Here is an 18321-nt window from a genome sequence, read left to right as displayed (position 1 = left end):
AACCTCCAAGGCGCCGTTCCGGCGCCTTGAAGGTGAGGCTTCCCACGCGTGCTCATAGCCATTGGGCCTCAAACCCAAAAAACCGCCTGCAGCACCTGGGGTTCACAGCCGGTCTCCCATGCAGCTACTAACCAGGCTTGAAGCCGCTTAGCTTCCACGATCTGACGAGAGCGGGCGCTTTCGGCTTAGTGTGGCCGCAGGCAACCTCCAAGGCGCCGTTCCGGCGCCTTGAAGGTGAGGCTTCCCACGCGTGCTCATAGCCATTGGGCCTCAAACCCAAAAAACCGCCTGCAGCACCTGGGGTTCACAGCCGGTCTCCCATGCAGCTACTAACCAGGCCTGAAGCCGCTTAGCTTCCGCGATCTGACGAGTGCGGGCGCTTTCGGCTTAGTGTGGCCGCAGGCAACCTCCAGGGCGCCGTTCCGGCGCCTTGAAGGTGAGGCTTCCCACGCGTGCTCATAGCCATTGGGCCTAAAACCCAAAAAAACGCCTGCAGCACCTGGGGTTCACAGCCGGTCTCCCATGCAGCTACTAACCAGGCCTGAAGCCGCTTAGCTTCCGCGATCTGACGAGAGCGGGCGCTTTCGGCTTAGTGTGGCCACAGGCAACCTCCAAAGCGCCGTTCCGGCGCCTTGAAGGTGAGGCTTCCCACGCGTGCTCATAGCCATTGGGCCTCAAACCCAAAAAAACACCTGCAGCACCTGGGGTTCACAGCCGGTCTCCCATTCAGCTACTAACCAGGCCTGAAGCCGCTTAGCTTCCGCGATCTGACGAGAGCGGGCGCTTTCGGCTTAGTGTGGCCGAGGCACCCTCCAAGGCGCCGTTCCGGCGCCTTGAAGGTGAGGCTTCCCGCGCGTGCTCATAGCCATTGGGCCTCAAACCCAAAAAAACACCTGCAGCACCTGGGGTTCACAGCCGATCTCCCATGCAGCTACTAACCAGGCCTGAAACCGCTTAGCTTCCGCGATCTGACGAGAGCGGGCGCTTTCGGCTTAGTGTGGCCGCAGGCAACCTCCAAGGCGCCGTTCCGGCGCCTTGAAGGTGAGGCTTCCCACGCGTGCTCATAGCCATTGGGCCTCAAACCCAAAAAACCGCCTGCAGCACCTGGGGTTCACAGCCAGTCTCCCATGCAGCTACTAACCAGGCTTGAAGCCGCTTAGCTTCCGCGATCTGACGAGAGCAGGCGCTTTCGGCTTAGTGTGGCCGCAGGCAACCTCCAAGGCGCCGTTCCGGCGCCTTGAAGGTGAGGCTTCCCACGCGTGCTCATAGCCATTGGGCCTCAAACCCAAAAAACCGCCTGCAGCACCTGGGGTTCACAGCCGGTCTCCCATGCAGCTACTAACCAGGCCTGAAGCCGCTTAGCTTCCGCGATCTGACGAGTGCGGGCGCTTTCGGCTTAGTGTGGCCGCAGGCAACCTCCAAGGCGCCGCTCCGGCGCCTTGAAGGTGAGGCTTCCCACGCGTGCTCATAGCCATTGGGCCTCAAACCCAAAAAAACGCCTGCAGCACCTGGGGTTCACAGCCGGTCTCCCATGCAGCTACTAACCAGGCCTGAAGCCGCTTAGCTTCCGCGATCTGACAAGAGCGGGCGCTTTCGACTTAGTGTGGCCGCAGGCAACCTCCAAGGCGCCGTTCCGGCGCCTTGAAGGTGAGGCTTCCCACGCGTGCTCATAGCCATTGGGCCTCAAACCCAAAAAAACGCTTGCAGCACCCGGGGTTCACAGCCGGTCTCCCATGCAGCTACTAACCAGGCCTGAAGCCGCTTAGCTTCCGCGATCTGACGAGAGCGGGCGCTTTCGGCTTAGTGTGGCCGCAGGCAACCTCCAAGGCGCCGTTCCGGCGCCTTGAAGGTGAGGCTTCCCACGCGTGCTCATAGCCATTGGGCCTCAAACCCAAAAAAACGCCTGCAGCACCTGGGGTTCACAGCCGGTCTCCCATGCAGCTACTAACCAGGCCTGAAGCCGCTTAGCTTCCGCGATCTGACGAGAGCGGGCGCTTTCGGCTTAGTGTGACCGCAGGCAACCTCCAAGGCGCCGTTCCGGCGCCTTGAAGGTGAGGCTTCCCACGCGTGCTCATAGCCATTGGGCCTCAAACCCAAAAAAACGCCTGCAGCACCTGGGGTTCACAGCCGGTCTCCCATGCAGCTACTAACCAGGCCTGAAGCCGCTTAGCTTCCGCGATCTGACAAGAGCGGGCGCTTTCGACTTAGTGTGGCCGCAGGCAACCTCCAGGGCGCCGTTGCGGCGCCTTGAAGGTGAGGCTTCCCACGCGTGCTCATAGCCATTGGGCCTCAAACCCAAAAAAATGCCAGCAGCACCTGGGGTTCACAGCCGTTCCCCCATGCAGCTACTAACCAGGCCTGAAGCCACTTAGCTTCCGCGATCTGACGAGAGCAGGCGCTTTCGGCTTAGTGTGGCCGCAGGCAACCTCCAGGGCGCCATTCCGGCGCCTTGAAGGTGAGGCTTCCCACGCGTGCTCATAGCCATTGGGCCTCAAACCCCAAAAAACGCCTGCAGCACCTGGGGTTCACAGCCGGTCTCCCATGCAGCTACTAACCAGGCCTGAAGCCACTTAGCTTCCACGATCTGACAAGAGCGGGCGCTTTCGGCTTAGTGTGGCCGCAGGCAACCTCCAAGGCGCCGTTCCGGCGCCTTGAAGGTGAGGCTTCCCACGCGTGCTCATAGCCATTGGGCCTCAAACCCAAAAAAACGCCTGCAGCACCTGGGGTTCACAGCCGGTCTCCCATGCAGCTACTAAACAGGCCTGAAGCCGTTTAGCTTCCGCGATCTGACGAGAGCGTGCGCTTTCGGCTTAGTGTGGCCGCAGGCAACCTCCAAGGCGCCGTTCCGGCGCCTTGAAGGTGAGGCCTCCCACGCGTGCTCATAGCCATTGGGCCTCAAACCCAAAAAAACGCCTGCAGCACCTGGAGTTTACAGCCGGTCTCCCATGCAGCTACTAACCAGGCCTGAAGCCACTTAGTTTCCACGATCTGACGAGAGCGGGCGCTTTCGGCTTAGTGTGGCCGCAGGAAACCCCCAGGGCGCCGTTCCGGTGCCTTGAAGGTGAGGCTTCCCACGCGTGCTCATAGCCATTGGGCCTCAAACCCAAAAAAACGCCTGCAGCAACTAGGGTTCACAGCCGGTCTCCCATGCAGCTACTAAACAGGCCTGAAGCCGCTTAGCTTCCGCGATCTGACGAGAGCGGGCGCTTTCGGCTTAGTGTGGCCGCAGGAAACCTTGAAGGTGAGGCTTCCCACGCGTGCTCATAGCCATTGGGCCTCAAACCCCAAAAAACACCTGCAGCACCTGGGGTTCACAGCCGGTCTCCCATGCAGCTACTAACCAGGCCTGAAGCCGCTTAGCTTCCGCGATCTGACGAGAGCGGGCGCTTTCGGCTTAGTGTGTCCGCAGGCAACCTTCAAGGCGCCGTTCCGGCACCTTGAAGGTGAGGCTTCCCACGCGTGCTCATAGCCATTGGGCCTCAAACCCAAAAAAACGCCTGCAGCACCTGGGGTTCACAGCCGGTCTCCCATGCAGCTACTAACCAGGCCTGAAGCCGCTTAGCTTCCGCGATCTGACGCTTTCGGCTTAGTGTGGCCGCAGGTAACCTCCAAGGCGCCGGTCCGGCGCCTTGAAGGTGAGGCTTCCCACGCGTGCTCATAGCCATTGGGCCTCAAACCCAAAAAAACGCCTGCAGCACCTGGGGTTCACAGCCGGTCTCCCATGCAGCTACTAACCAGGCCTGAAGCCGCTTAGCTTCCGCGATCTGACGAGAGCGGGCGCTTTCGGCTTAGTGTGGCCGCAGGCAACCTCCAGGGCGCCGTTCCGGCGCCTTGAAGGTGAGGCTTCCCACGCGTGCTCATAGCCATTGGGCCTCAAACCCAAAAAAAACGCCTGCAGCACCTGGGGTTCACAGCCGGTCTCCCATGCAGCTACTAACCAGGCCTGAAGCCGCTTAGCTTCCGCTATCTGACGAGAGCGGGCGCTTTCGGCTTAGTGTGGCCACAGGCAACCTCCAGGGCGCCGTTCCGGCGCCTTGAAGGTGAGGCTTCCCACGCGTGCTCATAGCCATTGGGCCTCAAACCCAAAAAAACACCTGCAGCACCTGGGGTTCACAGCCGGTCTCCCATGCAGCTACTAACCAAAAAAACGCCTGCAGAACCTGGGGTTCACAGCCAGTCTCCCATGCAGCTACTAACCAGCCCTGAAGCCGCTTAGCTTCTGCGATCTGACGAGAGCGGGCGCTTTCGGCTTAGTGTGGCCGCAGGCACCCTCCAGGGCGCCGTTCCGGCGCCTTGAAGGTGAGGCTTCCCACGCGTGCTCATAGCCATTGGGCCTCAAACCCAAAAAAACGCCTGCAACACCTGGGGTTCACAGCCGGTCTCCCATGCAGCTACTAACCAGGCCTGACACCGCTTAGCTTCCGCAATCTGACGAGAGCGGGCGCTTTCGGCTTAGTGTGGCCGCAGGCAACCCACAGGGCGCCATTCCGGCACCTTGAAGGTGAGGCTTCCCACGCGTGCTCATAGCCATTGGGCCTCAAACCCAAAAAAACGCCTGCAGCACCTGGGGTTCACAGCCGGTCTCCCATGCAGCTACTAACCAGGCCTGAAGCCGCTTAGCTTCCGCGATCTGACGAGAGCGGGCGCTTTCGGCTTAGTGTGGCCGCAGGCAACCTCCAAGGCGCCGTTCCGGCGCCTTGAAGGTGAGGCTTCCCACGCGTGCTCATAGCCATTGGGCCTCAAACCCAAAAAAACGCCTGCAGCACCTGGGGTTCACAGCCGGTCTCCCATGCAGCTACTAACCAGGCCTGAAGCCGCTTAGCTTCCGCGATCTGACGAGAGCGGGCACTTTCGGCTTAGTGTGGCCGCAGGAAACCTCCAAGGCGCCGTTCCGGCGTCTTGAAGGTGAGGCTTCCCACACGTGCTCATAGCCATTGGGCCTCAAACCCAAAACAACGCCTGCAGCACCTGGAGTTCACAGCCGGTCTCCCATGCAGCTACTAACCAGGCCTGACGCCGCTTAGCTTCCGCGATCTGACGAGAGCGGGCGCTTTCGGCTTAGTGTGGCCGCAGGCAACCTCCAGGGCGCCGTTCCGACGCCTTGAAGGTGAGGCTTCCCACGCGTGCTCATAGCCATTGGGCCTCAAACCCAAAAAAACACCTGCAGCACCTGGGGTTCACAGCCGGTCTCCTATGCAGCTACTAACCAGGCCTGAAGCCGCTTAGCTTCCGCCATCTGACGAGAGCGGGCGCTTTCGGCTTAGTGTGGCCGCAAGCAACCTCCAAGGCGCCGTTCCGGCGCCTTGAAGGTGAGGCTTCCCACGCGTGCTCATAGCCATTGGGCCTCAAACCCAAAAAAACGCCTGCAGCACCTGGGGTTCACAGCCGGTCTCCCATGCAGCTACTAACCAGGCCTGAAGCCGCTTAGCTTCCGCAATCTGACAAGAGCGGGCGCTTTCGGCTTAGTGTGGCCGCAGGCAACCTCCAAGGCGCCGTTCCGGCGCCTTGAAGGTGAGGCTTCCCACGCGTGCTCATAGCCATTGGGCCTCAAACCCAAAAAAACGCCTGCAGCACCTGGGGTTCACAGCCGGTCTCCCATGCAGCTACTAACCAGGCCTGAAGCCGCTTAGCTTCCGCGATCTGACGAGAGCGGGCGCTTTCGGCTTAGTGTGGCCGCCGGCAACCTCCAAGGCGCCGTTCCGGCGCCTTGAAGGTGAGGCTTCCCACGCGTGCTCATAGCCATTGGGCCTCAAGCCCAAAAAAAACGCCTGCAGCACCTGGGGTTCACAGCCGGTCTCCCATGCAGCTATTAACCAGGCCTGAAGCCGCTTAGCTTCCGCGATCTGACGAGAGCGGGCGCTTTCGGCTTAGTGTGGCCGCAGGCAAACCTCCAAGGCGCCGTTCCGACGCCTTGAAGGTGAGGCTTCCCACGCGTGCTCATAGCCATTGGGCCTCAAACCCAAAAAAACGCCTGCAGCACCTGGGGTTCACAGCCGGTCTCCCATGCAGCTACTAACCAGGCCTGAAGCCGCTTAGCTTCCGCGATCTGACGAGAGCGGGCGCTTTCGGCTTAGTGTGGCCGCAGGCAACCGTGAGGCTTCCCACGCGTGCTCATAGCCATTGGGCCTCAAACCCAAAAAAACGCCTGCAGCACCTGGGGTTCACAGCCGGTCTCCCATGCAGCTACTAACCAGGCCTGAAGCCGCTTAGCTTCCGCGATCTGACGAGAGCGGGCGCTTTCGGCTTAGTGTGGCCGCAGGCAACCTCCAAGGCGCCGTTCCGGCGCCTTGAAGGTGAGGCTTCCCACGCGTGCTCATAGCCATTGGGCCTCAAACCCAAAAAAACACCTGCAGCACCTGGGGTTCACAGCCGGTCTCCCATGCAGCCACTAACCAGGCCTGAAGCCGCTTAGCTTCCGCGATCTGACGAGAGCGGGCGCTTTCGGCTTAGTGTGGCCGTAGGCAACCTCCCAGGCGCCGCTCCGGCGCCTTGAAGGTGAGGCTTCCCACGCGTGCTCATAGCCATTGGGCCTCAAACCCAAAAATACGCCTGCAGCACATGGGGTTCACAGCCGGTCTCCCATGCAGCTACTAACCAGGCCTGAAGCCGCTTAGCTTCCGCGATCTGACGAGAGCGGGCGCTTTCGGCTTAGTGTGGCCGCAGGCAACCTCCAAGGCGCCGTTCCGGCGCCTTGAAGGTGAGGCTTCCCACGCGTGCTCATAGCCATTGGGCCTCAAACCCAAAAAAACGCCTGCAGCACCTGGGGTTCACAGCCGGTCTCCCATGCAGCTACTAACCAGGCCTGAAGCCGCTTAGCTTCCGCGATCTGACAAGAGCGGGCGCTTTCGGCTTAGTGTGGCCGCAGGCAACCTCCAAGGCGCCGTTCCGGCGCCTTGAAGGTGAGGCTTCCCACGCGTGCTCATAGCCATTGGGCCTCAAACCCAAAAAAACACCTGCAGCACCTGGGGTTCACAGCCGGTCTCCCATGCAGCTACTAACCAGGCCTGAAGCCGCTTAGCTTCCGCGATCTGACGAGAGCGGGCGCTTTCGGCTTAGTGTGGCCGCAGGCAAACCTCCAAGGCGCCGTTCCGACGCCTTGAAGGTGAGGCTTCCCACGCGTGCTCATAGCCATTGGGTCTCAAACCAAAAAAAACGCCTGCAGCACCTGGGGTTCACAGCCGGTCTCCCATGCAGCTACTAACCAGGCCTGAAGCCGCTTAGCTTCCGCGATCTGACGAGAGCGGGCACTTTCGGATTAGTGTGGCCGCAGGCAACCTCCAGGGCCTTGAAGGTGAGGCTTCCCACGCGTGCTCATAGCCATTGGGCCTCAAACCCAAAAAAAACGCCTGCAGCACCTGGGGTTCACAGCCGGTCTCCCATGCAGCTACTAACCAGGCCTGAAGCCGCTTAGCTTCCGCAATCTGACAAGAGCGGGCGCTTTCGGCTTAGTGTGGCCGCAGGCAACCTCCAGGGCGCCGTTCCGGCGCCTTGAAGGTGAGGCTTCACACGCGTGCTCATAGCCATTGGGCCTCGAACCCAAAAAAACGCCTGCAGCACCTGGGGTTCACAGCCAGTCTCCCATGCAGCTACTAACCAGGCCTGAAGCCGCTTAGCTTCCGCGATCTGACGAGAGCGGGCGCTTTCGGCTTAGTGTGGCCGCAGGCAACCTCCAAGGCGCCGTTCCGGCGCCTTGAAGGTGAGGCTTCCCACGCGTGCTCATAGCCATTGGGCCTCAAACCCAAAAAAACGCCTGCAGCACCTGGGGTTCACAGCCGGTCTCCCATGCAGCTACTAACCAGGCCTGAAGCCGCTTAGCTTCCGCGATCTGACGAAAACGGGCGCTTTCGGCTTAGTGTGGCCGCAGGCAACCTCCAGGGCGCCGTTCCGGCGCCTTGAAGGTGAGGCTTCCCACGCGTGCTCATAGCCATTGGGTCTCAAACCCAAAAAACGCCTGCAGCACCTGGGGTTCACAGCCGGTCTCCCATGCAGCTACTAACCAGGCCGGAAGCCGCTTAGCTTCCACGATCTGACGAGAGCGGGCGCTTTCGGCTTAGTGTGGCCGCAGGCAACCTCCAGGGCGCCGTTCCGGCGCCTTGAAGGTGAGGCTTCCCACGCGTGCTCATAGCCATTGGGCCTCAAACCCAAAAAAACACCTGCAGCACCTGGGGTTCACAGCCGGTCTCCCATGCAGCTACTAACTAGGCCTGAAGCCGCTTAGCTTCCGCGATCTGACGAGAGCGGGCGCTTTCGGCTTAGTGTGGCCGCAGGCAACCTCCAGGGCGCCGTTCCGGCGCCTTGAAGGTGAGGCTTCCCACGCGTGCTCATAGCCATTGGGCCTCAAACCCAAAAAAACGCCTGCAGCACCTGGGGTTCACAGCCGGTCTCCCATGCAGCTACTAACCAGGCCTGAAGCCGCTTAGCTTCCGCGATCTGACGAGAGCGGGCGCTTTCGGCTTAGTGTGGCCGCAGGCAACCTCCAGGGCGCCGTTCCGGCGCCTTGAAGGTGAGGCTTCCCACGCGTGCTCATAGCCATTGGGTCTCAAACCAAAAAAAACGCCTGCAGCACCTGGGGTTCACAGCCGGTCTCCCATGCAGCTACTAACCAGGCCTGAAGCCGCTTAGCTTCCGCGATCTGACGAGAGCGGGCACTTTCGGATTAGTGTGGCCGCAGGCAACCTCCAGGGCCTTGAAGGTGAGGCTTCCCACGCGTGCTCATAGCCATTGGGCCTCAAACCCAAAAAAACGCCTGCAGCACCTGGGGTTCACAGCCGGTCTCCCATGCAGCTACTAAACAGGCCTGAAGCCGCTTAGCTTCCGCGATCTGACGAGAGCGGGCGCTTTCGGCTTAGTGTGGCCGCAGGCAACCTCCAAGGCGCCGTTCCGGCGCCTTGAAGGTGAGGCTTCCCACGCGTGCTCATAGCCATTGGGTCTCAAACCCAAAAAAAACGCCTGCAGCACCTGGGGTTCACAGCCGGTCTCCCATGCAGCTACTTACCAGGCCTGAAGCCGCTTAGCTTCCGCGATCTGACGCTTTCGGCTTAGTGTGGCCGCAGGCAACCTCCAGGGCGCCATTCCGGCGCCTTGAAGGTGAGGCTTCCCACGCGTGCTGATAGCCATTGGGCCTCAAACCCAAAAAAACACCTGCAGCACCTGGGGTTCACAGCCGGTCTCCCATGCAGCTTCTAACCAGGCCTGAAGCCGCTTAGCTTCCGCGATCTGACGAGAGCGGGCGCTATCGGCTTAGTGTGGCCGCAGGCAACCCCCAGGCGCCGTTCCGGCGCCTTGAAGGTGAGGCTTCCCACGCGTGCTCATAGCCATTGGGTCTCAAACCCAAAAAAACGCCTGCAGCACCTGGGGTTCACAGCCGGTCTCCCATGCAGCTACTTACCAGGCCTGAAGCCGCTTAGCTTCCGCGATCTGACGAGAGCGGGCACTTTCGGCTTAGTGTGGCCGCAGGCAACCTCCATGGCGCCGTTCCGGCGCCTTGAAGGTGAGGCTTCCCACGCGTGCTCATAGCCATTGGGCCTCAAACCCAAAAAAACACCTGCAGCACCTGGGGTTCACAGCCGGTCTCCCATGCAGCTACTAACCAGGCCTGAAGCCGCTTAGCTTCCACGATCTGACGAGAGCGGGCGCTTTCGGCTTAGTGTGGCCGCAGGCAACCTCCAAGGCGCCGTTCGGGCGCCTTGAAGGTGAGGCTTCCCACGCGTGCTCATAGCCATTGGGCCTCAAACCCAAAAAAACGCCTGCAGCACCGGGGGTTCACAGCCGGTCTCCCACGCAGCTACTAACCAGGCCTGAAGCCGCTTAGCTTCCGCGATCTGACGAGCGCGGGCACTTTCGGCTTAGTGTGGCCGCAGGCAACCTCCAAGGCGCCGCTCCGGCGCCTTGAAGGTGAGGCTTCCCACGCGTGCTCATAGCCATTGGGCCTCAAACCCAAAAAAACGCCTGCAGCACCTGGGGTTCACAGCCGGTCTCCCATGCAGCTACTAATCAGGCCTGAAGCCGCTTAGCTTCCGCGATCTGCCGAGAGCGGGCGCTTTCGGCTTAGTGTGGCCGCAGGCAACCTCCAGGGCGCCTTGAAGGTGAGGCTTCCCACGCGTGCTCATAGCCATTGGGTCTCAAACCCAAAAAAACACCTGCAGCACCTGGGATTCACAGCCGGTCTCCCATGCAGCTACTAACCAGGCCTGAAGCCGCTTAGCTTCCGCGATCTGACGAGAGCGGGCGCTTTCGGCTTAGTGTGGCCGCAGGCAACCTCCAGGGCGCCGTTCCGGCGCCTTGAAGGTGAGACTTCCCACGCGTGCTCATAGCCATTGGGCCTCAAACCCAAAAAAACGCCTGCAGCACCTGGGGTTCACAGCCGGTCTTCCATGCAGCTACTAACCAGGCCTGAAGCCGCTTAGCTTCCGCGATCTGACGAGAGCGGGCGCTTTCGGCTTAGTGTGGCCGCAGGCAACCTCCAAGGCGCCGCTCCGGCGCCTTGAAGGTGAGGCTTCCCACGCGTGCTCATAGCCATTGGGCCTCAAACCCAAAAAAACGCCTGCAGCACCTGGGGTTCACAGCCGGTCTCCCATGCAGCTACTAATCAGGCCTGAAGCCGCTTAGCTTCCGCGATCTGCCGAGAGCGGGCGCTTTCGGCTTAGTGTGGCCGCAGGCAACCTCCAGGGCGCCTTGAAGGTGAGGCTTCCCACGCGTGCTCATAGCCATTGGGTCTCAAACCCAAAAAAACACCTGCAGCACCTGGGATTCACAGCCGGTCTCCCATGCAGCTACTAACCAGGCCTGAAGCCGCTTAGCTTCCGCGATCTGACGAGAGCAGGCGCTTTCGGCTTAGTGTGGCCGCAGGCAACCTCCAGGGCGCCGTTCCGGCGCCTTGAAGGTGAGACTTCCCACGCGTGCTCATAGCCATTGGGCCTCAAACCCAAAAAAACGCCTGCAGCACCTGGGGTTCACAGCCGGTCTTCCATGCAGCTACTAACCAGGCCTGAAGCCGCTTAGCTTCCGCGATCTGACGAGAGCGGGCGCTTTCGGCTTAGTGTGGCCGCAGGCAACCTCCAGGGCGCCGTTCCGGCGCCTTGAAGGTGAGGCTTCCCACGCGTGCTCATAGCCATTGGGCCTCAACCCCAAAAAAACACCTGCAGCACCTGGGGTTCACAGCCGGTCTCCCATGCAGCTACTAACCAGGCCTGAAGCCGTTTAGCTTCCGCGATCTGACGAGAGCGGGCGCTTTCGGCTTAGTGTGGCCGCAGGTAACCTCCAAGGCGCCGTTCCGGCGCCTTGAAGGTGAGGCTTCCCACGCGTGCTCATAGCCATTGGGCCTCAAACCCAAAAAAACGCCTGCAGCACCTGGGGTTCACAGCCGGTCTCCCATGCAGCTACTAACCAGGCCTGAAGCCGCTTAGCTTCCGCGATCTGACGCTTTCGGCTTAGTGTGGCCGCAGGCAACCTCCAGGGCGCCGTTCCGGCGCCTTGAAGGTGAGGCTTCCCACGCGTGCTCATAGCCATTGGGTCTCAAACCCAAAAAAACGCCTGCAGCACCTGGGGTTCACAGCCAGTCTCCCATGCAGCTACTAACCAGGCCTGAAGCCGCTTAGCTTCCGCGATCTGACGAGAGCGGGCGCTTTCGGCTTAGTGTGGCCGCAGGCAACCTCCAAGGCGCCGTTCCGGCGCCTTGAAGGTGAGGCTTCCCACGCGTGCTCATAGCCATTGGGCCTCAAACCCAAAAAAACACCTGCAGCACCTGGGGTTCACAGCCAGTCTCCCATGCAGCTACTAACCAGGCCTGAAGCCGCTTAGCTTCCGCGATCTGACGAGAGCAGGCGCTTTCGGCTTAGTGTGGCCGCAGGCAACCTCCAGGGCGCCGTTCCGGCGCCTTGAAGGTGAGGCTTCCCACGCGTGCTCATAGCCATTGTGCCTCAAACCCAAAAAAACACCTGCAGCACCTGGGGTTCACAGCCGGTCTCCCATGCAGCTACTAACCAGGCCTGAAGCCGCTTAGCTTCCGCGATCTGACAAGAGCGGGCGCTTTCGGCTTAGTGTGGCCGCAGGCAACCTCCAGGGCGCCGTTCCGGCGCCTTGAAGGTGAGGCTTCCCACGCGTGCTCATAGCCATTGGGTCTCAAACCCAAAAAAACGCCTGCAGCACCTGGGGTTCACAGCCGGTCTTCCATGCAGCTACTAACCAGGCCTGAAGCCGCTTAGCTTCCGCGATCTGACGAGAGCGGGCGCTTTCGGCTTAGTGTGGCCGCAGGCAACCTCCAGGGCGCCGTTCCGGCGCCTTGAAGGTGAGGCTTCCCACGCGTGCTCATAGCCATTGGGCCTCAAACCCAAAAAAACGCCTGCATCACCTGGGATTCACAGCCGGTCTCCCATGCAGCTACTAACCAGGCCTGAAGCCGCTTAGCTTCCGCGATCTGACGAGAGCGGGCGCTTACGGCTTAGTGTGGCCGCAGGCAACCTCCAGGGCGCCGTTCCGGCGTCTTGAAGGTGAGGCTTCCCACGCGTGCTCATAGCCATTGGGCCTCAAACCCAAAAAAACACCTGCAGCACCTGGGGTTCACAGCCGGTCTCCCATGCAGCTACTAACCAGGCCTGAAGCCGCTTAGCTTCCATGACCTGACGAGAGCGGGCGCTTTCGGCTTAGTGTGGCCACAGGCAACCTCCAAGGCGCCGTTCCGGCGCCTTGAAGGTGAGGCTTCCCACGCGTGCTCATAGCCATTGGGCCTCAAACCCAAAAAAAACGCCTGCAGCACCTGGGGTTCACAGCCGGTCTCCCATGCAGCTACTAACCAGGCCTGAAGCCGCTTAGCTTCCGCGATCTGACGAGAGCGGGCGCTTTCGGCTTAGTGTGGCCGCAGGTAACCTCCAGGGCGCCGTTCCGGCGCCTTGAAGGTGAGGCTTCCCACGCGTGCTCATAGCCATTGGGTCTCAAACTCAAAAAAACGCCTGCAGCACCTGGGGTTCACAGCCGGTCTCCCATGCAGCTACTAACCAGACCTGAAGCCGCTTAGCTTCCGCGATCTGATGAGAGCGGGCGCTTTCGGCTTAGTGTGGCCGCAGGCGACCTCCAGGGCGCCGTTCCGGCGCCTTGAAGGTGAGGCTTCCCACGCGTGCTCATAGCCATTGGGCCTCAAACCCAAAAAAACACCTGCAGCACCTGGGGTTCACAGCCAGTCTCCCATGCAGCTACTAACCAGGCCTGAAGCCGCTTAGCTTCCGCGATCTGACGAGAGCGGGCGCTTTCGGCTTAGTGTGGCCGCAGGCAACCTCCAGGGCGCCGTTCCGGCGCCTTGAAGGTGAGGCTTCCCACGCGTGCTCATAGCCATTGGGTCTCAAACCCAAAAAAACACCTGCAGCACCTGGGGTTCACAGCCGGTCTCCCATGCAGCTACTAACCAGGCCTGAAGCCGCTTAGCTTCCGCGATCTGACGAGAGCGGGCGCTTTCGGCTTAGTGTGGCAGCAGGCAACCTCCAGGGCGCCGTTCCGGCGCCTTGAAGGTGAGGCTTCACACGCGTGCTCATAGCCATTGGGCCTCAAACCCAAAAAAACACCTGCAGAACCTGGGGTTCACAGCCGGTCTCCCATGCAGCTACTAACCAGGCCTGAAGCCGCTTAGCTTCCGCGATCTGACGAGAGCGGGCGCTTTCGGCTTAGTGTGGCCGCAGGCAACCTCCAAGGCGCCGTTCCGGCACCTTGAAGGTGAGGCTTCCCACGCGTGCTCATAGCCATTGGGTCTCAAACCCAAAAAAACGCCTGCAGCACCTGGGGTTCACAGCCGGTCTCCCATGCAGCTACTAACCAGGCCTGAAGCCGCTTAGCTTCCGCGATCTGACGAGAGCGGGCGCTTTCGGCTTAGTGTGGCCGCAGGCAACCTCCAGGGCGCCGTTCCGGCTCCTTGAAGGTGAGGCTTCCCACGCGTGCTCAAAGCTATTGGGTCTCAAACCCAAAAAACGCCTGCAGCACCTGAGGTTCACAGCCGGTCTCCCATGCAGCTACTAACCAGGCCTGAAGCCACTTAGCTTCCGCGATCTGACGAGAGCGGGCGCTTTTGGCTTAGTGTGGCCGCAGGCCAACTCCAAGGCGCCGTTCCGGCGCCTTGAAGGTGAGGCTTCCCACGCGTGCTCATAGCCATTGGGCCTCAAACCCAAAAAAACACCTGCAGCACCTGGGGTTCACAGCCGGTCTCCCATGCAGCTACTAACCAGGCCTGAAGCCACTTAGCTTCCGCGATCTGACGAGAGCGGGCGCTTTTGGCTTAGTGTGGCCGCAGGCAAACTCCAAGGCGCCGTTGCGGCGCCTTGAAGGTGAGGCTTCCCACGCGTGCTCATAGCCATTGGGCCTCAAACCCAAAAAAACGCCTGCAGCACCTGGGGTTCACAGCCGGTCTCCAATGCAGCTACTAACCAGGCCTGAAGCCACTTAGCTTCCGCGATCTGACGAGAGCGGGCACTTTTGGCTTAGTGTGGCCGCAGGCAAACTCCAAGGCGCCGTTCCGGCGCCTTGAAGGTGAGGCTTCCCACGCGTGCTCATAGCCATTGGGCCTCAAACCCAAAAAAACGCCTGCAGCACCTGGGGTTCACAGCCGGACTCCCATGCAGCTACTAACCAGGCCTGAAGCCACTTAGCTTCCGCGATCTGACGAGAGCGGGCGCTTTTGGCTTAGTGTGGCCGCAGGCAAACTCCAAGGCGCCGTTCCGGCGCCTTGAAGGTGAGGCTTCCCACGCGTGCTCATAGCCATTGGGCCTCAAACCCAAAAAAACACCGGCAGCACCTGGGGTACACAGCCGGCCTCCAATGCAGCTACTAACCAGGCCTGAAGCCACTTAGCTTCCGCGATCTGACGAGAGCGGGCGCTTTTGGCTTAGTGTGGCCGCAGGCAAACTCCAAGGCGCCGTTCCGGCGCCTTGAAGGTGAGGCTTCCCACGCGTGCTCATAGCCATTAGGCCTCAAACCCCAAAAAACGCCTGCAGCACCTGGGGTTCACAGCCGGACTCCCATGCAGCTACTAACCAGGCCTGAAGCCACTTAGCTTCCGCGATCTGACGAGATCGGGCGCTTTTGGCTTAGTGTGGCCGCAGGCAAACTCCAAGGCGCCGTTTCGGCGCCTTGAAGGTGAGGCTTCCCACGCGTGCTGATAGCCATTGGGCCTCAAACCCAAAAAAAACGCCTGCAGCACCTGGGGTTCACAGCCGGTCTCCCATGCAGCTATTAACCAGGCCTGAAGCCGCTTAGCTTCCGCGATCTGACGAGAGCGGGCGCTTTCGGCTTAGTGTGGCCGCAGGCAAACTCCAAGGCTCCGTTTCGGCGCCTTGAAGGTGAGGCTTCCCACGCGTGCTCATAGCCATTGGGCCTCAAACCCAAAAAAACGCCTGCAGCACCTGGGGTTCACAGCCGGTCTCCCATGCAGCTACTAACCAGGCCTGAAGCCGCTTAGCTTCCGCGATCTGACGAGAGCGGGCGCTTTCGGCTTAGTGTGGCCGCAGGCAAACTCCAAGGCGCCGTTCCGGCGCCTTGAAGGTGAGGCTTCCCACGCGTGCTCATAGCCATTGGGCCTCAAACCCAAAAAAACGCCTGCAGCACCTGGGGTTCACAGCCGGTCTCCCATGCAGCTACTAACCAGGCCTGAAGCCGCTTAGCTTCCGCGATCTGACGAGAGCGGGCGCTTTCGGCTTAGTGTGGCAGCAGGCAAACTCCAAGGCGCCGTTTCGGCGCCTTGAAGGTGAGGCTTCCCACGCGTGCTCATAGCCATTGGGCCTCAAACCCAAAAAAACACCTGCAGCACCTGGGGTTCACAGCCGGTCTCCCATGCAGCTACTAACCAGGCCTGAAGCCGCTTAGCTTCCGCGATCTGACGAGAGCAAGCGCTTTCGGCTTAGTGTGGCCGCAGGCAAACTCCAAGGCGCCGTTACGGCGCCTTGAAGGTGAGGCTTCCCACGCGTGCTCATAGCCATTGGGCCTCAAACCCAAAAAAACACCTGCAGCACCTGGGGTTCACAGCCGGTCTCCCATGCAGCTACTAACCAGGCCTGAAGCCGCTTAGCTTCCGCGATCTGACGAGAGCGGGCGCTTTCGGCTTAGTGTGGCCGCAGGCAAACTCCAAGGCGCCGTTTCGGCGCCTTGAAGGTGAGGCTTCCCACGCGTGCTCATAGCCATTGGGCCTCAAACCCAAAAAAAACGCCTGCAGCACCTGGGGTTCACAGCCGGTCTCCCATGCAGCTACTAACCAGGCCTGAAGCCGCTTAGCTTCCGCGATCTGACGAGAGCGGGCGCTTTCGGCTTAGTGTGGCCGCAGGCAAACTCCAAGGCGCCGTTCCGGCGCCTTGAAGGTGAGGCTTCCCACGCGTGCTCATAGCCATTGGGCCTCAAACCCAAAAAAACGCCTGCAGCACCTGGGGTTCACAGCCGGTCTCCCATGCAGCTACTAACCAGGCCTGAAGCCGCTTAGCTTCCGCGATCTGACGAGAGCGGGCGCTTTCGGCTTAGTGTGGCCGCAGGCAAACTCCAAGGCGCCGTTTCGGCGCCTTGAAGGTGAGGCTTCCCACGCGTGCTCATAGCCATTGGGCCTCAAACCCAAAAAAACACCTGCAGCACCTGGGGTTCACAGCCAGTCTCCCATGCAGCTACTAACCAGGCCTGAAGCCGCTTAGCTTCCGCGATCTGACGAGAGCAAGCGCTTTCGGCTTAGTGTGGCCGCAGGCAAACTCCAAGGCGCCGTTCCGGCGCCTTGAAGGTGAGGCTTCCCACGCGTGCTCATAGCCATTGGGCCTCAAACCCAAAAAAACACCTGCAGCACCTGGGGTTCACAGCCGGTCTCCCATGCAGCTACTAACCAGGCCTGAAGCCGCTTAGCTTCCGCGATCTGACGAGAGCGGGCGCTTTCGGCTTAGTGTGGCCGCAGGCAAACTCCAAGGCGCCGTTTCGGCGCCTTGAAGGTGAGGCTTCCCACGCGTGCTCATAGCCATTGGGCCTCAAACCCAAAAAAACGCCTGCAGCACCTGGGGTTCACAGCCGGTCTCCCATGCAGCTACTAACCAGGCCTGAAGCCGCTTAGCTTCCGCGATCTGACGAGAGCGGTCGCTTTCGGCTTAGTGTGGCCGCAGGCAAACTCCAAGGCGCCGTTTCGGCGCCTTGAAGGTGAGGCTTCCCACGCGTGCTCATAGCCATTGGGCCTCAAACCCAAAAAAACGCCTGCAGCACCTGGGGTTCACAGCCAGTCTCCCATGCAGCTACTAACCAGGCCTGAAGCCGCTTAGCTTCCGCGATCTGACGAGAGCGGGCGCTTTCGGCTTAGTGTGGCCGCAGGCAAACTCCAAGGCTCCGTTTCGGCGCCTTGAAGGTGAGGCTTCCCACGCGTGCTCATAGCCATTGGGCCTCAAACCCAAAAAAACGCCTGCAGCACCTGGGGTTCACAGCCGGTCTCCCATGCAGCTACTAAACAGGCCTGAAGCCGCTTAGCTTCCGCGATCTGACGAGAGCGGGCGCTTTCGGCTTAGTGTGGCCGCAGGCAAACTCCAAGGCGCCGTTCCGGCGCCTTGAAGGTGAGGCTTCCCACGCGTGCTCATAGCCATTGGGCCTCAAACCCAAAAAAACGCCTGCAGCACCTGGGGTTCACAGCCGGTCTCCCATGCAGCTACTAACCAGGCCTGAAGCCGCTTAGCTTCCGCGATCTGACGAGAGCGGGCGCTTTCGGCTTAGTGTGGCCGCAGGCAAACTCCAAGGCGCCGTTTCGGCGCCTTGAAGGTGAGGCTTCCCACGCGTGCTCATAGCCATTGGGCCTCAAACCCAAAAAAACGCCTGCAGCACCTGGGGTTCACAGCCGGTCTCCCATGCAGCTACTAACCAGGCCTGAAGCCGCTTAGCTTCCGCGATCTGACGAGAGCGGGCGCTTTCGGCTTAGTGTGGCCGAAGGCAAACTCCAAGGCGCCGTTCCGGCGCCTTGAAGGTGAGGCTTCCCACGCGTGCTCATAGCCATTGGGCCTCAAACCCAAAAAAACACCTGCAGCACCTGGGGTTCACAGCCGGTCTCCCATGCAGCTACTAACCAGGACTGAAGCCGCTTAGCTTCCGCGATCTGACGAGAGCGGGCGCTTTCGGCTTAGTGTGGCCGCAGGCAAACTCCAAGGCTCCGTTTCGGCTCCTTGAAGGTGAGGCTTCCCACGCGTGCTCATAGCCATTGGGCCTCAAACCCAAAAAAACGCCTGCAGCACCTGGGGTTCACAGCCGGTCTCCCATGCAGCTACTAACCAGGCCTGAAGCCGCTTAGCTTCCGCGATCTGACAAGAGCGGGCGCTTTCGGCTTAGTGTGGCCGCAGGCAAACT

At 60.9% G+C, this 18321-nt stretch overlaps 6 non-coding genes and 81 pseudogenes across 6 annotated transcripts; all 87 read right to left on the bottom strand.

Annotated features, from left to right (window-relative positions):
• Nucleotides 1-83: 83 nt before the first annotated feature.
• LOC137549922 (5S ribosomal RNA) lies at nucleotides 84-202 on the bottom strand (annotated as a pseudogene).
• Nucleotides 203-285: 83 nt separating this feature from the next.
• On the bottom strand, nucleotides 286-404 carry LOC137558345 (5S ribosomal RNA; annotated as a pseudogene).
• Nucleotides 405-487: 83 nt separating this feature from the next.
• Nucleotides 488-606, bottom strand: LOC137557014 (5S ribosomal RNA; annotated as a pseudogene).
• Nucleotides 607-689: 83 nt separating this feature from the next.
• LOC137552910 (5S ribosomal RNA) lies at nucleotides 690-807 on the bottom strand (annotated as a pseudogene).
• An 83-nt stretch (nucleotides 808-890) lies between these two features.
• LOC137549175 (5S ribosomal RNA) lies at nucleotides 891-1009 on the bottom strand (annotated as a pseudogene).
• Nucleotides 1010-1092: 83 nt separating this feature from the next.
• LOC137551525 (5S ribosomal RNA) lies at nucleotides 1093-1211 on the bottom strand (annotated as a pseudogene).
• Nucleotides 1212-1294: 83 nt separating this feature from the next.
• Nucleotides 1295-1413, bottom strand: LOC137558342 (5S ribosomal RNA; annotated as a pseudogene).
• An 83-nt stretch (nucleotides 1414-1496) lies between these two features.
• Nucleotides 1497-1615, bottom strand: LOC137548390 (5S ribosomal RNA; annotated as a pseudogene).
• Nucleotides 1616-1698: 83 nt separating this feature from the next.
• Nucleotides 1699-1817, bottom strand: LOC137547538 (5S ribosomal RNA; annotated as a pseudogene).
• Nucleotides 1818-1900: 83 nt separating this feature from the next.
• LOC137556787 (5S ribosomal RNA) lies at nucleotides 1901-2019 on the bottom strand. The gene has a single exon (XR_011029426.1). It is a non-coding gene; the product is annotated as a 5S ribosomal RNA (ribosomal RNA).
• Nucleotides 2020-2102: 83 nt separating this feature from the next.
• Nucleotides 2103-2221, bottom strand: LOC137548389 (5S ribosomal RNA; annotated as a pseudogene).
• Nucleotides 2222-2304: 83 nt separating this feature from the next.
• On the bottom strand, nucleotides 2305-2423 carry LOC137553034 (5S ribosomal RNA; annotated as a pseudogene).
• Nucleotides 2424-2506: 83 nt separating this feature from the next.
• LOC137551389 (5S ribosomal RNA) lies at nucleotides 2507-2625 on the bottom strand (annotated as a pseudogene).
• Nucleotides 2626-2708: 83 nt separating this feature from the next.
• Nucleotides 2709-2827, bottom strand: LOC137550016 (5S ribosomal RNA; annotated as a pseudogene).
• Nucleotides 2828-2910: 83 nt separating this feature from the next.
• Nucleotides 2911-3029, bottom strand: LOC137553277 (5S ribosomal RNA; annotated as a pseudogene).
• An 83-nt stretch (nucleotides 3030-3112) lies between these two features.
• LOC137551691 (5S ribosomal RNA) lies at nucleotides 3113-3231 on the bottom strand (annotated as a pseudogene).
• A 61-nt stretch (nucleotides 3232-3292) lies between these two features.
• On the bottom strand, nucleotides 3293-3411 carry LOC137548913 (5S ribosomal RNA; annotated as a pseudogene).
• Nucleotides 3412-3686: 275 nt separating this feature from the next.
• On the bottom strand, nucleotides 3687-3805 carry LOC137556216 (5S ribosomal RNA). The gene has a single exon (XR_011028874.1). It is a non-coding gene; the product is annotated as a 5S ribosomal RNA (ribosomal RNA).
• An 84-nt stretch (nucleotides 3806-3889) lies between these two features.
• Nucleotides 3890-4008, bottom strand: LOC137548486 (5S ribosomal RNA; annotated as a pseudogene).
• Nucleotides 4009-4148: 140 nt separating this feature from the next.
• On the bottom strand, nucleotides 4149-4267 carry LOC137554195 (5S ribosomal RNA; annotated as a pseudogene).
• An 83-nt stretch (nucleotides 4268-4350) lies between these two features.
• Nucleotides 4351-4469, bottom strand: LOC137552183 (5S ribosomal RNA; annotated as a pseudogene).
• Nucleotides 4470-4552: 83 nt separating this feature from the next.
• Nucleotides 4553-4671, bottom strand: LOC137556215 (5S ribosomal RNA). Its single transcript, XR_011028873.1, has one exon. It is a non-coding gene; the product is annotated as a 5S ribosomal RNA (ribosomal RNA).
• Nucleotides 4672-4754: 83 nt separating this feature from the next.
• LOC137547656 (5S ribosomal RNA) lies at nucleotides 4755-4873 on the bottom strand (annotated as a pseudogene).
• An 83-nt stretch (nucleotides 4874-4956) lies between these two features.
• LOC137559047 (5S ribosomal RNA) lies at nucleotides 4957-5075 on the bottom strand (annotated as a pseudogene).
• An 83-nt stretch (nucleotides 5076-5158) lies between these two features.
• On the bottom strand, nucleotides 5159-5277 carry LOC137552800 (5S ribosomal RNA; annotated as a pseudogene).
• An 83-nt stretch (nucleotides 5278-5360) lies between these two features.
• On the bottom strand, nucleotides 5361-5479 carry LOC137549533 (5S ribosomal RNA; annotated as a pseudogene).
• An 83-nt stretch (nucleotides 5480-5562) lies between these two features.
• LOC137558540 (5S ribosomal RNA) lies at nucleotides 5563-5681 on the bottom strand (annotated as a pseudogene).
• Nucleotides 5682-5765: 84 nt separating this feature from the next.
• LOC137559240 (5S ribosomal RNA) lies at nucleotides 5766-5884 on the bottom strand (annotated as a pseudogene).
• An 84-nt stretch (nucleotides 5885-5968) lies between these two features.
• LOC137556214 (5S ribosomal RNA) lies at nucleotides 5969-6087 on the bottom strand. Its single transcript, XR_011028872.1, has one exon. It is a non-coding gene; the product is annotated as a 5S ribosomal RNA (ribosomal RNA).
• Nucleotides 6088-6142: 55 nt separating this feature from the next.
• Nucleotides 6143-6261, bottom strand: LOC137556213 (5S ribosomal RNA). The gene has a single exon (XR_011028871.1). It is a non-coding gene; the product is annotated as a 5S ribosomal RNA (ribosomal RNA).
• Nucleotides 6262-6344: 83 nt separating this feature from the next.
• LOC137552193 (5S ribosomal RNA) lies at nucleotides 6345-6463 on the bottom strand (annotated as a pseudogene).
• An 83-nt stretch (nucleotides 6464-6546) lies between these two features.
• On the bottom strand, nucleotides 6547-6665 carry LOC137547779 (5S ribosomal RNA; annotated as a pseudogene).
• Nucleotides 6666-6748: 83 nt separating this feature from the next.
• LOC137559290 (5S ribosomal RNA) lies at nucleotides 6749-6867 on the bottom strand (annotated as a pseudogene).
• An 83-nt stretch (nucleotides 6868-6950) lies between these two features.
• On the bottom strand, nucleotides 6951-7069 carry LOC137557480 (5S ribosomal RNA; annotated as a pseudogene).
• An 84-nt stretch (nucleotides 7070-7153) lies between these two features.
• On the bottom strand, nucleotides 7154-7272 carry LOC137548159 (5S ribosomal RNA; annotated as a pseudogene).
• A 71-nt stretch (nucleotides 7273-7343) lies between these two features.
• LOC137549532 (5S ribosomal RNA) lies at nucleotides 7344-7462 on the bottom strand (annotated as a pseudogene).
• Nucleotides 7463-7545: 83 nt separating this feature from the next.
• Nucleotides 7546-7664, bottom strand: LOC137558414 (5S ribosomal RNA; annotated as a pseudogene).
• An 83-nt stretch (nucleotides 7665-7747) lies between these two features.
• Nucleotides 7748-7866, bottom strand: LOC137547615 (5S ribosomal RNA; annotated as a pseudogene).
• An 82-nt stretch (nucleotides 7867-7948) lies between these two features.
• LOC137549586 (5S ribosomal RNA) lies at nucleotides 7949-8067 on the bottom strand (annotated as a pseudogene).
• Nucleotides 8068-8150: 83 nt separating this feature from the next.
• Nucleotides 8151-8269, bottom strand: LOC137548548 (5S ribosomal RNA; annotated as a pseudogene).
• Nucleotides 8270-8352: 83 nt separating this feature from the next.
• On the bottom strand, nucleotides 8353-8471 carry LOC137556211 (5S ribosomal RNA). The gene has a single exon (XR_011028869.1). It is a non-coding gene; the product is annotated as a 5S ribosomal RNA (ribosomal RNA).
• Nucleotides 8472-8554: 83 nt separating this feature from the next.
• LOC137548158 (5S ribosomal RNA) lies at nucleotides 8555-8673 on the bottom strand (annotated as a pseudogene).
• Nucleotides 8674-8743: 70 nt separating this feature from the next.
• LOC137557748 (5S ribosomal RNA) lies at nucleotides 8744-8862 on the bottom strand (annotated as a pseudogene).
• A 276-nt stretch (nucleotides 8863-9138) lies between these two features.
• Nucleotides 9139-9257, bottom strand: LOC137551529 (5S ribosomal RNA; annotated as a pseudogene).
• Nucleotides 9258-9339: 82 nt separating this feature from the next.
• Nucleotides 9340-9458, bottom strand: LOC137558572 (5S ribosomal RNA; annotated as a pseudogene).
• An 83-nt stretch (nucleotides 9459-9541) lies between these two features.
• On the bottom strand, nucleotides 9542-9660 carry LOC137548214 (5S ribosomal RNA; annotated as a pseudogene).
• Nucleotides 9661-9743: 83 nt separating this feature from the next.
• On the bottom strand, nucleotides 9744-9862 carry LOC137549927 (5S ribosomal RNA; annotated as a pseudogene).
• An 83-nt stretch (nucleotides 9863-9945) lies between these two features.
• On the bottom strand, nucleotides 9946-10064 carry LOC137548232 (5S ribosomal RNA; annotated as a pseudogene).
• A 72-nt stretch (nucleotides 10065-10136) lies between these two features.
• On the bottom strand, nucleotides 10137-10255 carry LOC137556879 (5S ribosomal RNA; annotated as a pseudogene).
• Nucleotides 10256-10338: 83 nt separating this feature from the next.
• Nucleotides 10339-10457, bottom strand: LOC137558288 (5S ribosomal RNA; annotated as a pseudogene).
• An 83-nt stretch (nucleotides 10458-10540) lies between these two features.
• LOC137548231 (5S ribosomal RNA) lies at nucleotides 10541-10659 on the bottom strand (annotated as a pseudogene).
• A 72-nt stretch (nucleotides 10660-10731) lies between these two features.
• Nucleotides 10732-10850, bottom strand: LOC137559192 (5S ribosomal RNA; annotated as a pseudogene).
• An 83-nt stretch (nucleotides 10851-10933) lies between these two features.
• Nucleotides 10934-11052, bottom strand: LOC137558287 (5S ribosomal RNA; annotated as a pseudogene).
• An 83-nt stretch (nucleotides 11053-11135) lies between these two features.
• Nucleotides 11136-11254, bottom strand: LOC137557569 (5S ribosomal RNA; annotated as a pseudogene).
• A 275-nt stretch (nucleotides 11255-11529) lies between these two features.
• On the bottom strand, nucleotides 11530-11648 carry LOC137558413 (5S ribosomal RNA; annotated as a pseudogene).
• An 83-nt stretch (nucleotides 11649-11731) lies between these two features.
• Nucleotides 11732-11850, bottom strand: LOC137549577 (5S ribosomal RNA; annotated as a pseudogene).
• An 83-nt stretch (nucleotides 11851-11933) lies between these two features.
• On the bottom strand, nucleotides 11934-12052 carry LOC137548597 (5S ribosomal RNA; annotated as a pseudogene).
• Nucleotides 12053-12135: 83 nt separating this feature from the next.
• LOC137558285 (5S ribosomal RNA) lies at nucleotides 12136-12254 on the bottom strand (annotated as a pseudogene).
• Nucleotides 12255-12337: 83 nt separating this feature from the next.
• LOC137547770 (5S ribosomal RNA) lies at nucleotides 12338-12456 on the bottom strand (annotated as a pseudogene).
• An 83-nt stretch (nucleotides 12457-12539) lies between these two features.
• On the bottom strand, nucleotides 12540-12658 carry LOC137552982 (5S ribosomal RNA; annotated as a pseudogene).
• Nucleotides 12659-12742: 84 nt separating this feature from the next.
• On the bottom strand, nucleotides 12743-12861 carry LOC137558184 (5S ribosomal RNA; annotated as a pseudogene).
• An 84-nt stretch (nucleotides 12862-12945) lies between these two features.
• On the bottom strand, nucleotides 12946-13063 carry LOC137551598 (5S ribosomal RNA; annotated as a pseudogene).
• An 84-nt stretch (nucleotides 13064-13147) lies between these two features.
• On the bottom strand, nucleotides 13148-13265 carry LOC137552415 (5S ribosomal RNA; annotated as a pseudogene).
• An 84-nt stretch (nucleotides 13266-13349) lies between these two features.
• Nucleotides 13350-13467, bottom strand: LOC137552521 (5S ribosomal RNA; annotated as a pseudogene).
• Nucleotides 13468-13551: 84 nt separating this feature from the next.
• Nucleotides 13552-13669, bottom strand: LOC137553016 (5S ribosomal RNA; annotated as a pseudogene).
• Nucleotides 13670-13753: 84 nt separating this feature from the next.
• Nucleotides 13754-13871, bottom strand: LOC137550428 (5S ribosomal RNA; annotated as a pseudogene).
• An 83-nt stretch (nucleotides 13872-13954) lies between these two features.
• LOC137552123 (5S ribosomal RNA) lies at nucleotides 13955-14072 on the bottom strand (annotated as a pseudogene).
• Nucleotides 14073-14156: 84 nt separating this feature from the next.
• On the bottom strand, nucleotides 14157-14274 carry LOC137551559 (5S ribosomal RNA; annotated as a pseudogene).
• An 84-nt stretch (nucleotides 14275-14358) lies between these two features.
• On the bottom strand, nucleotides 14359-14476 carry LOC137554074 (5S ribosomal RNA; annotated as a pseudogene).
• An 84-nt stretch (nucleotides 14477-14560) lies between these two features.
• Nucleotides 14561-14678, bottom strand: LOC137552507 (5S ribosomal RNA; annotated as a pseudogene).
• Nucleotides 14679-14964: 286 nt separating this feature from the next.
• Nucleotides 14965-15082, bottom strand: LOC137553567 (5S ribosomal RNA; annotated as a pseudogene).
• An 85-nt stretch (nucleotides 15083-15167) lies between these two features.
• LOC137552568 (5S ribosomal RNA) lies at nucleotides 15168-15285 on the bottom strand (annotated as a pseudogene).
• An 84-nt stretch (nucleotides 15286-15369) lies between these two features.
• LOC137550427 (5S ribosomal RNA) lies at nucleotides 15370-15487 on the bottom strand (annotated as a pseudogene).
• An 84-nt stretch (nucleotides 15488-15571) lies between these two features.
• Nucleotides 15572-15689, bottom strand: LOC137552202 (5S ribosomal RNA; annotated as a pseudogene).
• Nucleotides 15690-15773: 84 nt separating this feature from the next.
• On the bottom strand, nucleotides 15774-15891 carry LOC137552999 (5S ribosomal RNA; annotated as a pseudogene).
• Nucleotides 15892-15975: 84 nt separating this feature from the next.
• On the bottom strand, nucleotides 15976-16093 carry LOC137550839 (5S ribosomal RNA; annotated as a pseudogene).
• Nucleotides 16094-16178: 85 nt separating this feature from the next.
• LOC137550425 (5S ribosomal RNA) lies at nucleotides 16179-16296 on the bottom strand (annotated as a pseudogene).
• An 84-nt stretch (nucleotides 16297-16380) lies between these two features.
• LOC137550424 (5S ribosomal RNA) lies at nucleotides 16381-16498 on the bottom strand (annotated as a pseudogene).
• An 84-nt stretch (nucleotides 16499-16582) lies between these two features.
• On the bottom strand, nucleotides 16583-16700 carry LOC137553834 (5S ribosomal RNA; annotated as a pseudogene).
• An 84-nt stretch (nucleotides 16701-16784) lies between these two features.
• LOC137550838 (5S ribosomal RNA) lies at nucleotides 16785-16902 on the bottom strand (annotated as a pseudogene).
• An 84-nt stretch (nucleotides 16903-16986) lies between these two features.
• Nucleotides 16987-17104, bottom strand: LOC137552678 (5S ribosomal RNA; annotated as a pseudogene).
• An 84-nt stretch (nucleotides 17105-17188) lies between these two features.
• Nucleotides 17189-17306, bottom strand: LOC137552088 (5S ribosomal RNA; annotated as a pseudogene).
• An 84-nt stretch (nucleotides 17307-17390) lies between these two features.
• LOC137551764 (5S ribosomal RNA) lies at nucleotides 17391-17508 on the bottom strand (annotated as a pseudogene).
• An 84-nt stretch (nucleotides 17509-17592) lies between these two features.
• Nucleotides 17593-17710, bottom strand: LOC137550423 (5S ribosomal RNA; annotated as a pseudogene).
• An 84-nt stretch (nucleotides 17711-17794) lies between these two features.
• On the bottom strand, nucleotides 17795-17911 carry LOC137553188 (5S ribosomal RNA; annotated as a pseudogene).
• An 85-nt stretch (nucleotides 17912-17996) lies between these two features.
• LOC137552716 (5S ribosomal RNA) lies at nucleotides 17997-18114 on the bottom strand (annotated as a pseudogene).
• An 84-nt stretch (nucleotides 18115-18198) lies between these two features.
• On the bottom strand, nucleotides 18199-18316 carry LOC137552585 (5S ribosomal RNA; annotated as a pseudogene).
• Nucleotides 18317-18321: the final 5 nt, after the last annotated feature.

Source organism: Hyperolius riggenbachi, chromosome 2 (genome assembly GCF_040937935.1).
Source record: "Hyperolius riggenbachi isolate aHypRig1 chromosome 2, aHypRig1.pri, whole genome shotgun sequence".
Classification (NCBI taxonomy): domain Eukaryota; kingdom Metazoa; phylum Chordata; class Amphibia; order Anura; family Hyperoliidae; genus Hyperolius; species Hyperolius riggenbachi.
This window is presented reverse-complemented; position numbering and strand designations above follow the sequence as displayed.